Source organism: Quercus lobata, chromosome 5, assembly GCF_001633185.2.
Source record: "Quercus lobata isolate SW786 chromosome 5, ValleyOak3.0 Primary Assembly, whole genome shotgun sequence".
Lineage (NCBI taxonomy): Eukaryota > Viridiplantae > Streptophyta > Magnoliopsida > Fagales > Fagaceae > Quercus > Quercus lobata.
In genome coordinates this window covers 29,720,168-29,729,744 of record NC_044908.1, presented here as the reverse complement: position 1 = coordinate 29,729,744, position 9,577 = coordinate 29,720,168, and positions in this window count along the sequence as shown.

Here is a 9,577-nt window from a genome sequence, read left to right as displayed (position 1 = left end):
CAACAATTTAAATTCTTTCCTTTTACATTATTACTAGTCGCTAACTCATGTTACGCACAAGAATCTACCTATTCGTGTTGTAAACTAAAACAATCTTAAAATAATTATGAAACTATACTATTGCATGGATTGCTCTTGTCTAATTTCAATTTGTGTTACAATTTAATGGAGAAGCCATTTCTTAAATGTGCAATGACTTACAAAAAAATTTACCGACATTGCAAAAAAATAACTCAAAAATTCAGATATTAAAAAATATTTCAATTAAAGAATAATTCAAAAAAAAATTAAAGAATCAAAAGATTCATTGCTTAGAAATTACCGAAACAAAACAAAATGTATATGACTACACAATAAAGAAATATAAGAGAAAGATGGGTCAAATTCAAAAAAATTATCCATAGTTATAACTATTGATATCTGCCAAACAATTTCAGATATTGCAAAAAAAATAAACCCAAAAATACTGATGTTAAAAAGTACCAAAGGCGAAAAAAAAATTTAAAGAAACAAAAGATTTAGAACCTACAAATTATAGAAAAATATATGTGTGTGACTACACAATAGAGAAATATAAGAGAAAGATATGTTACCCTTAAAAGAATAATCCATGGCTATAGTCATTGAAATCTACCAAATAGTTTTAGATATAGCAAAAATATAACTAAAAAAATTCAGATGTTAAAACTTTAGAAAAGCCAAAAAAAATTAAAGAATCATAAGAGAAAAATTGATTACCTTCAAAAGAATAAATTATTAAAATATGCCAAACATGTTCAAATATTGCAAAAACTAATGCAAAAATTTAAATGTTAAAACTTTTAGAATGCCAAAAAAAAAAAAAATTAAAGAATTAGAAGATTCAAAGCCTAGAAGTTATTGAAACAATTCAAAAAATATATGACCATTCACAAGAGAAATGTAAGGAAAAAAAAAACACATGAACCCATAAAGCAATTAGTTTTAATGGGAATAAACTTTAAACAATGAAAAAAAAAATCATAAATAGTCATAGGTGTAGGGTTTGGTGTTTTATGGTTGTATAAAAAGATGTACCAAGATCAATTTCTTAAAACTATATGAAAAACCATAAAAACAAACCTTTTTTTTTTTCACCCGTTAGGTTGTGTTTCTAGCTACCCTACAAAAACAAAAGGAAAAGGAAACATTACAAAAAATGCATTTTTTAGTTGCATTTTTTTAAGCTGCATTTACAAAAACGCAGCTATAGAGTGGCTTTAAGCCACGTTTGACAGAAATGTAGCTACACTCTTAGACATATAGCCGTGTTTATCGGATGCGACTATAGATCAGCTCTGTAGCCACATTTTGTGATGTTTCAACTGCATTTTGCAGGGTTGGGCTTAGGCCGCATGTTAAAAATGCGGCTACAGACCCATCTGAATTTTTTTTTTTTTTTTTAAATATGTCCTAAAGCCGCATTTAAACAACGCGGCTATAGACCCACAAGGGGCTATTGTCGCGCAGTATAAGTCGTGTTTGTAAATGCGGTTATAGCCTATAGTTGCATTTTTTTAAAGTCTACAGCTGCGTTTTTGAAACACGGCTATAGCCCTCGTTTCTTGTAGTGAAACAAAAAACCATGAAAAACCATGGAGCAATAAGTTTTAATGGGTCTTGACAAGTATCGAGATAAGATCGTCTAGGCAAAAGACAATCTTAGCAGCACTCAAATCGGGGACGAGAGTAAACATAAAATCCTATCATCATATGTCGTCCTTTGAAGCGAGCTAGGCCAGCACTCATTGAAGGCGCAAATAAATGCAATTAGGACAGCTAATATGCAATGACCGCACTGGAACAGTTATAAGAGTAGTAATGGCTCAACGGTCATCTGTTACACCTTAAATGGAATCATCATTGTCAATTAATGCCGCATTCCTCTTAGGAGAAAAACACTCAGAGCAGCAATAACAGACATAACTGCACCAACCCAAAGCAAACTATAAAAAGGTAAATGAAACTCAAGTAAAGACATATGAAAAATTAGAGAGAATTGTGAGAAACTTCTTTTGAGAACTGATAAGCCGAAATTAGCATCGAAGTATTCTCAGCTGGTATCACACCAATGAAAAACCTCCTTTACCTTTCTTTTCTTAACAACAAGTACTGGAGATCGTCCATCGGTATTAACGAGGAGCATACTGACGAGGTCAAGTTTTGGCTTCATCAGGTCTAACTTTACAAAAAATAATCATAAATAATCATAGATGTAGAGTTTAGTTTATGATTGTATATTTATAAAACCCTAATAAATAAATAAATAAATAAAATCAAATTCATGAACAACACTAACCGGTCATATATGTAAACACCATAAGCTAACAATACAATTAAATATACAAATAAAACTAATAATAAATAATAGAACACTCACACAGTGGCCGGGGTGGTGAAAAGATTTGGCTTCATATTTGTTTGAATCTTTAAGAGAGATTATTAACTTTATATTCAAAGAAGCTTATTTATAAGCCAAACATTAAAAAGAAAAGAGATGCAAGGGAAGAGGCACATGTTTAGGGTCTTTGAGTTTTACTTTTACCAACTTAGGTTTGTAGTGCTAACGTATTATTTTCTTTTCTTTTCTTTTCTTTTTATAATGATTATGATGTGGAAAATTTGTGGAGATTTCAAAACTTACGCGTCACAACACGAGGAAGTCAACAAAAAGTTAAAAGTTTTAATTTTATAGTATATATAAATTATATAAATAACCATTTTGTTTTTTTGCTAAAATAATCTAATATGAAATTTTGTAAAAAGTAGATTTTCAGTTGTCAAAATGAAATTTGATATAAAGAAGTGGTATCTCAACTTTTTGTCAAATAAATTTGGCAGTAAAACTACTATTGGGTTTGAAGCCAAAAATTGACTCCTAAAAATATGAATCATTCTTATCAGCTTTTTTCTTTTCTTTTTTTGATAACAATCTTTCTTATCACTAATTACATGAATTGCATTTAGACTATGTACTAATCTATGCTTAATACTTATACGTGGCGTTTGATACGAGGTAATGTTTTAGGATTCCCATAAATGTTTAAAGATTCTCATATTTCGTTGCAAATCACTCTAGGGAATCAGATACTAGCGGAATCTGGATTCCTCCTTTAAACCCCTATTAGTAGGAATGTAGATTCCCTTAAAATAGGTGGATATCCAGATTCCTAAGTTTAAAGGAAATTATATTTTTTTATAAATTAACAATTTTAACCCTTTTTCCTTATTGTAAGGACGCGATTCGTGGCGGACCGTAACAGTGTCGGGTTCGCACGTAAAAAGGCCCCTAACAATATCATTTGTAGAGCGTGGGTTTGGAAGGATAGGCCTTGATCGACAGGCGGCGGGTTTTCGCGTTGTTCGTACGAGTTTAAGTTTTCCTTCACCCCTGGAGTCCTTCTCCTGGAGGTGGGCTGGGAGGCTCTGGTTTCTGGCCATTTTTCCTAACCCCCTCTATAGATTACTTACTTTTCCTTTTATACTAGCTCGCGTCCACTGTCCTTCGTCCACGCGTAGGGTTAAACTTTCCAAGATTGATACTTGTCCCATCGGTCCATACTCAAAGTCGTTAGGGATGATTGTAAAAGCCAAAGAATGCAGCTCTGTCAGGTTCAGAGCATTAAATAGCAGTAACAGCAGCTTTCCCTGGATATTTTAGATCTTTCTTCCAAGTTTCAGTCCTATACCGTCTTTACCCCTCTTTCAAGGGGGGAACTTTGGGTCTGCCGAGGACTGAGCTGTTCTCAGCAGTATCCATAGGCTATTTTGTCGAGCTTGGGCCATAACCCTCCTCGGCTTGGGCCTTCGGATTCTCCCCGGGTAGATGGGCCTGGCCCATAAATCATTTGGGCCCCACAATAGCCCCTCAAAACCCAACTGTCCAACCTCTTGGTTGGAAAGGGGGGTTTTGGTGATGTCCAACCTCGTCCTACGGCCCAATCAATTTGGCCTATTAATAATGCTGGCAGCTCTTCATCTGTCGAAGAAATGCACCGGTCTATGAGACAGTTTTTTGATTTCGCGCTTGATGCGTTCTTATCGTTTGGGTATCCAAAACGCGCTTTTAATGACCACTATTCACGAGCCTACTTTAATTCGGCAGTTTGTTTTGATGGGGTGGAGAAACGGAACCGGCATGTTTGTGTTGGCAGATTCCTTTGGAGATCTGAACCTATTAAATGTCTCCCGCTCCACCCTCTGTATAAGAAGGAAGGGAGGAGGTTATTGTTTTTTGTAAAGAATTCCTTTTCATCCTTCTGAGATTTGAAATACTTGGCCTCCCCTAGGGTTCATTTTTCCCACTGGTTCACAAACTAAATCGTAATACACTTTACCTTAACAACGAGTGATGCAGGAGCCAGACCCCTCCCATAAACGCCATGTTCCAGTAAAGCTCATTATGGCTCGATCGGGACAGGGATGGCGAAGACTCAAAATCAACCTCATCCTTCTTTCAATCAAAATCCGAAGCAGGGACTCGTCACGTCAAACTTTTGGCGTGACCGAGTCGAGGACACCCATTATCAGTACCAACCGCTCTCCTATGAGCATACCTAGTATGGCTCCAGTGTGTTGGGAGTCAGGATCGAGGCAGGGACTAAGTGTCTCTACTTCTTCCTCTCTTCCTTCACTGGTGCTATCCTCCGCCTCCCTTTCTTAGTCTTCCCAGCACCAGTTCCATCCTGGTGCTTTCAATTCTCCCTCTTTTGCTCATTTTTCTTTCTTTTCATCTCTTCTCTCTTCTTCTCCTCCTTCTTTACTCATGTCCTCCACCTTCTTCATTCATCTCCTCCATCTTCTTCATTGATTTCTTCCTTACTATTTCCTTCTCCTTCATTTTTTCCCAAAGAAGGTTCTCATCGTAATATGAGCAGTATTGAGGCAGAGATTGGAGAGACTTTGAAGACGAGTTTAAAAGACGCCTGACAGTTTACTTATCTGTACTACGGATGTAATTGTTGCTTAGGCAGTTCACATTTTGTATAGGCTCGTTTGAGTCCCTCTTTGTACGTTGTAATAATTTTTCGTATTAATAAAAGTTGTTGTTATTTTATTTCGCATGTTTTGTCTCTATGCCTTTTTTTTTTAATTTATAAACGCTGCTCGGCACAATAATATAGCATCTAAATCAATGAAGACTAAGGCCAAAATATTTGATAATAAAAAGATGTCGCCATAACTTTAATAGAAACGCTTGGCACAATAAGGCCGACCAGTGAAAAGTAGTACTTACCCCATGCTAGCCGAGGAGTAAAACGAAGGTTTGATGCCGTGTGAGGAATAACCATTTGAAGATATATCACCCACCAAATGAACAGCCTTTTGATACGACTAAATGCTGGGGCGTTTCACCACCTTCCTCACAACTTTATTGGTCCTGACCTTTTTTGGTGTTTAAGCCGTGGATGAAGTGACCTGACATTTTTATCAAGTAACCCCTCTTACGAAATTCAAACCTTTTCTTATCAAAGTATTTGGTTTCCCCATTGGCATGGGTCCGAGGACCATACAAGGCCTTGGTTCTGTCCAAAACTTGTGATTTTTTCTCTTTTGTACTTGGTTTCCCCATAGGCTTGAGTCCGAGGACCATGCAAGGCCTTGGTTCTGTCCCTGGGCCCATATGCTGAACGGGCTTGGGCCGCAAATTTACTGGGCCCACAAATTAAGAGGTATTTCCGTAGTCTTTGATCACGCAGTACTTTTTGGCGTCCCAGTGTTCGAGGTGCGCCTTCTCGAGACTCCTCTAGCCTCAGGGTTGCAGACGACGTGGGAAATCGAGTCAGAGACGTTTTGTCTGTAGCGTTCCTTGGGACGCTGCGTGAATTAAATGCCACCGGTTTACTTCTGGATATAAATGGGATAGAGGATCACTTCACTTGCACATGACCTCTCCTGTTCCCTTCAGAACCATATTTTTTCCATATCCGCGATCTCTCTTTCTAGTGCCACTGCCTCAAAGCAAGATGTTCGAGGCGCGGATGGGGATGAAAGGTCTCCGCACGCTCCAAAGGCACCGAATCCTCAAGGTGATATGGTACGGACAAGCATGGCACAGATTCAAGCCAGTCCTCCGTCTTGACAGGAGGAAGATGGTATTCCTCTTTCTTTTAGTCAAAATCCGAAGTAGGTTCTGGTCATGCCAGATTTTTGGTAGGTTAGAAAAAGGAATTTCCGCGATCAGCGCCGTCTGCCCTGTGGCAGGCAAATTTTTGCGGGGGCTCCCCAACTTCCGGCTCCCTGCACCCTTTCTGTAGATGGTGTTAGCCTGAGGTCAGGTTCCCTGCACCTTTTCTCCACCGGTGCAAGCCCCGAGTTGGGTTCTTTTGCTACCTGAGTTATGGGCGTGCAAAGGCATTGAGGAGGAATAAGGTCTCGAGGCAGTAGCCAACTTCTCCTCTGTACTACCTCCTCGGCTTTATCTTCACTCTCTTGTATTTTTCGTTACATACGTAGTTAGCTTCAATGTAGGCTTTGTTTCAGCTTTTCATTGTACACTGTACTGTTCCTTTGTCTTAATAAAATATGTGTCTATTTCTCTATACATATCTTTCTTCTCCGTAACAACTACTTTATGCATGAATATTAAATATAAGCTTGCCCTTAATGATACTCCGGGCAGAAAAATGCTTTAACACAGATTCCTATTGGTTTAAACTCACAAGTATTATCAAGTATAACAATGGTAATCCTCAGTAAATTAAACTCTTAGAACTAACCGGGATAACTGCTGAGTGCTGCGCGATGCACGCTAGACCAATGTCCAAAACTTAGCTTTCCTCCTCCAAGTAGTTGGTTTCCCCATAGGCTTGAGTCCGTGGACCATACAATGCCCTGGTTCTGTCCAAAACCTAGTTTTCCATCATCCAGGTAGTTGGTTTCCCCATAGGCTTGAGTCCGAGGACTTTACAATGCCCTGGTTCTGTCCAAAACCTAGTTTTCCATCATCCAAGTAGTTGGTTTCCCCATAGGCTTGAGTCCGAGGACTTTGCAATGCCCTGGTTCTGTCCAAAACCTAGTTTTCCATCATCCAAGTAGTTGGTTTCTCCATAGGCTTGAGTCCGTGGACCATACAATGCCTTGGTTCTGTCCAAAACCTAGTTTTCCATCATCCAGGTAGTTGGTTTCCCCATAGGCTTGAGTCCGTGGACCATACAATGCCCTGGTTCTGTCCAAAACCTAGTTTTCCATCATCCAGGTAGTTGGTTTCCCCATAGGCTTGAGTCCGAGGACTTTACAATGCCCTAGTTCTGTCCAAAACCTAGTTTTCCATCATCCAAGTAGTTGGTTTCCCCATAGGCTTGAGTCCGAGGACTTTACAATGCCCTAGTTCTGTCCAAAACCTAGTTTTCCATCATCCAAGTAGTTGGTTTCCCCATAGGCTTGAGTCCGAGGACTTTGCAATGCCCTGGTTCTGTCCAAAACCTAGTTTTCCTCATCCAGGTAGTTGGTTTCCCCATAAGCTTGAGTCCGTGGACCATACAATGCCCTGGTTCTGTCCAAAACCTAGTTTTCCATCATCCAGGTAGTTGGTTTCCCCATAGGCTTGAGTCCGAGGACTTTACAATGCCCTGGTTCTGTCCAAAACCTAGTTTTCCATCATCCAAGTAGTTGGTTTCCCCATAGGCTTGAGTCTGAGGACTTTGCAATGCCTTGGTTCTGTCCAAAACCTAGTTGTCCTCATCCAGGTAGTTGGTTTCCCCATAGGCTTGAGTCTGTGGACCATACAATGCCCTGGTTCTGTCCAAAACCTAGTTTTCCACCATCCAGGTAGTTGGTTTCCCCATAGGCTTGAGTCCGTGGACCATACAATACCCTGGTTCTGTCCAAAACCTAGTTTTCCTCATCCAGGTAGTTGGTTTCCCCATAGGCTTGAGTCCGTGGACCATACAATGTCCTGGTTCTGTCCAAAACCTAGTTTTCCACCATCCAGGTAGTTGGTTTCCCCATAGGCTTGAGTCCGTGGACCATACAATGCCCTGGTTCTGTCCAAAACTTAGTTTTCCTCATCCAGGTAGTTGGTTTCCCCATAGGCTTGAGTCCGTGGACCATACAATGCCCTGGTTCTGTCCAAAACCTAGTTTTCTCTTCATGTGGGATCTTGGCTTTAGGGGAGTTAGCTCCTCAACCAAGCCCCTAGAGTTTATCCATACGATTAACGCTATCAAGTGCCTAGTTTGCTCTTTACGGGAGACCTTGGCTTTAAGGGAGTTAGCTCCTCAGCCAAGCCCCTAGTCAAGAAACGTAGCCCCTAGCAGAACTTTATACTAGAACTCTATAACCAACGGTTAGAAATAACGAAGAAACTCTATCGACCCACATCCTATACCAACACACAAGCCTTCCCCACAGACGGTGCCAATTGTAAGGACGCGATTCGTGGCGGACCTTAACGGTGTCGGGTTCGCACGTGAAAAGGCCCTAACAATATCATTTGTAGAGCGTGGGTTTGGAAGGCTAGGCCTTGATCGACAGGCGGTGGGTTTTTCGTGGTGTTCGTACAAGTTTAAGTTTTCCTTCACCCCTGGAGTCTTTCTCCTGGAGGTGGGCTGGGAGGCTCTGGTTTCTGGCCATTTTTCCCAACCCCCTCTATAGATTACTTACTTTTCCTTTTATACTAGCTCGCGTCCACTGTCCTTCGTCCACGCGTAGGGTTAAACTTTCCAAGATTGATACTTGTCCCATCAGTCCATACTCAAAGTCGTTAGGGATGGTTGTAAAAGCCAAAGAATGCGGCTCTGTCAAGTTCAGAGCATTAAATGGCAGTAACAGCAGCTTTCCTTGGATATTTTAGATCTTTCTTCCAAGTTTCAGTCCTATACCGTCTTTACCCCTCTTTCAAGGGGGGGAACTTTGGGTCTGCCGAGGACTGAGCTGTCCTCGCCGGTATCCATAGGCTATTTTGTCGAGCTTGGGCCATAACCCTCCTCGGCTTGGGCCTTCGGATTCTCCCCGAGTAGATGGGCCTGGCCCATAAATCATTTGGGCCCCACACTTATCATTTAAGCAATTAAAATAAAATATAAAACAAATCATCAATATCTTTTCTCTTGTCTTATAGACCCAAACGTTGTCAGGTTGTTTTGTTATGGATTAAGCTCTTTTAAAAATTATTATTAAGAATAAAGCATTTGAGAATTTAAATAGTTATTTTTGTGTTGTACTTGTCATTTTAAAATGTTAGACTACAATATTAATGAATTTGTCATAATTAATAGTTTATATTTTGTTTTTCATTATTTATTTAAAGGAAGATTTTTTTTTTTTTTTTTTTAAGGACTTGATAGTTCACATTCAAATCTAATGATAAAATGAGAAAAATAAATAATTCATTTAAGATTCTTAGGAATAAACCAAATATTATCATCTCACATTCCTAGAAATCTTAAAAGATTCTCAATGAAACCAAACATAGGAAAAGTTACATTCCTAAACATCCAAATTGCACAGAATCACATTCTTAGAAATCTAGATGTCAGGAGTAATTTAGATTCCTTCATACCAAACGTCACAATAATGTCTGCTAGTTCATGGGTTTTGTCCTATTATTTGACCCAAA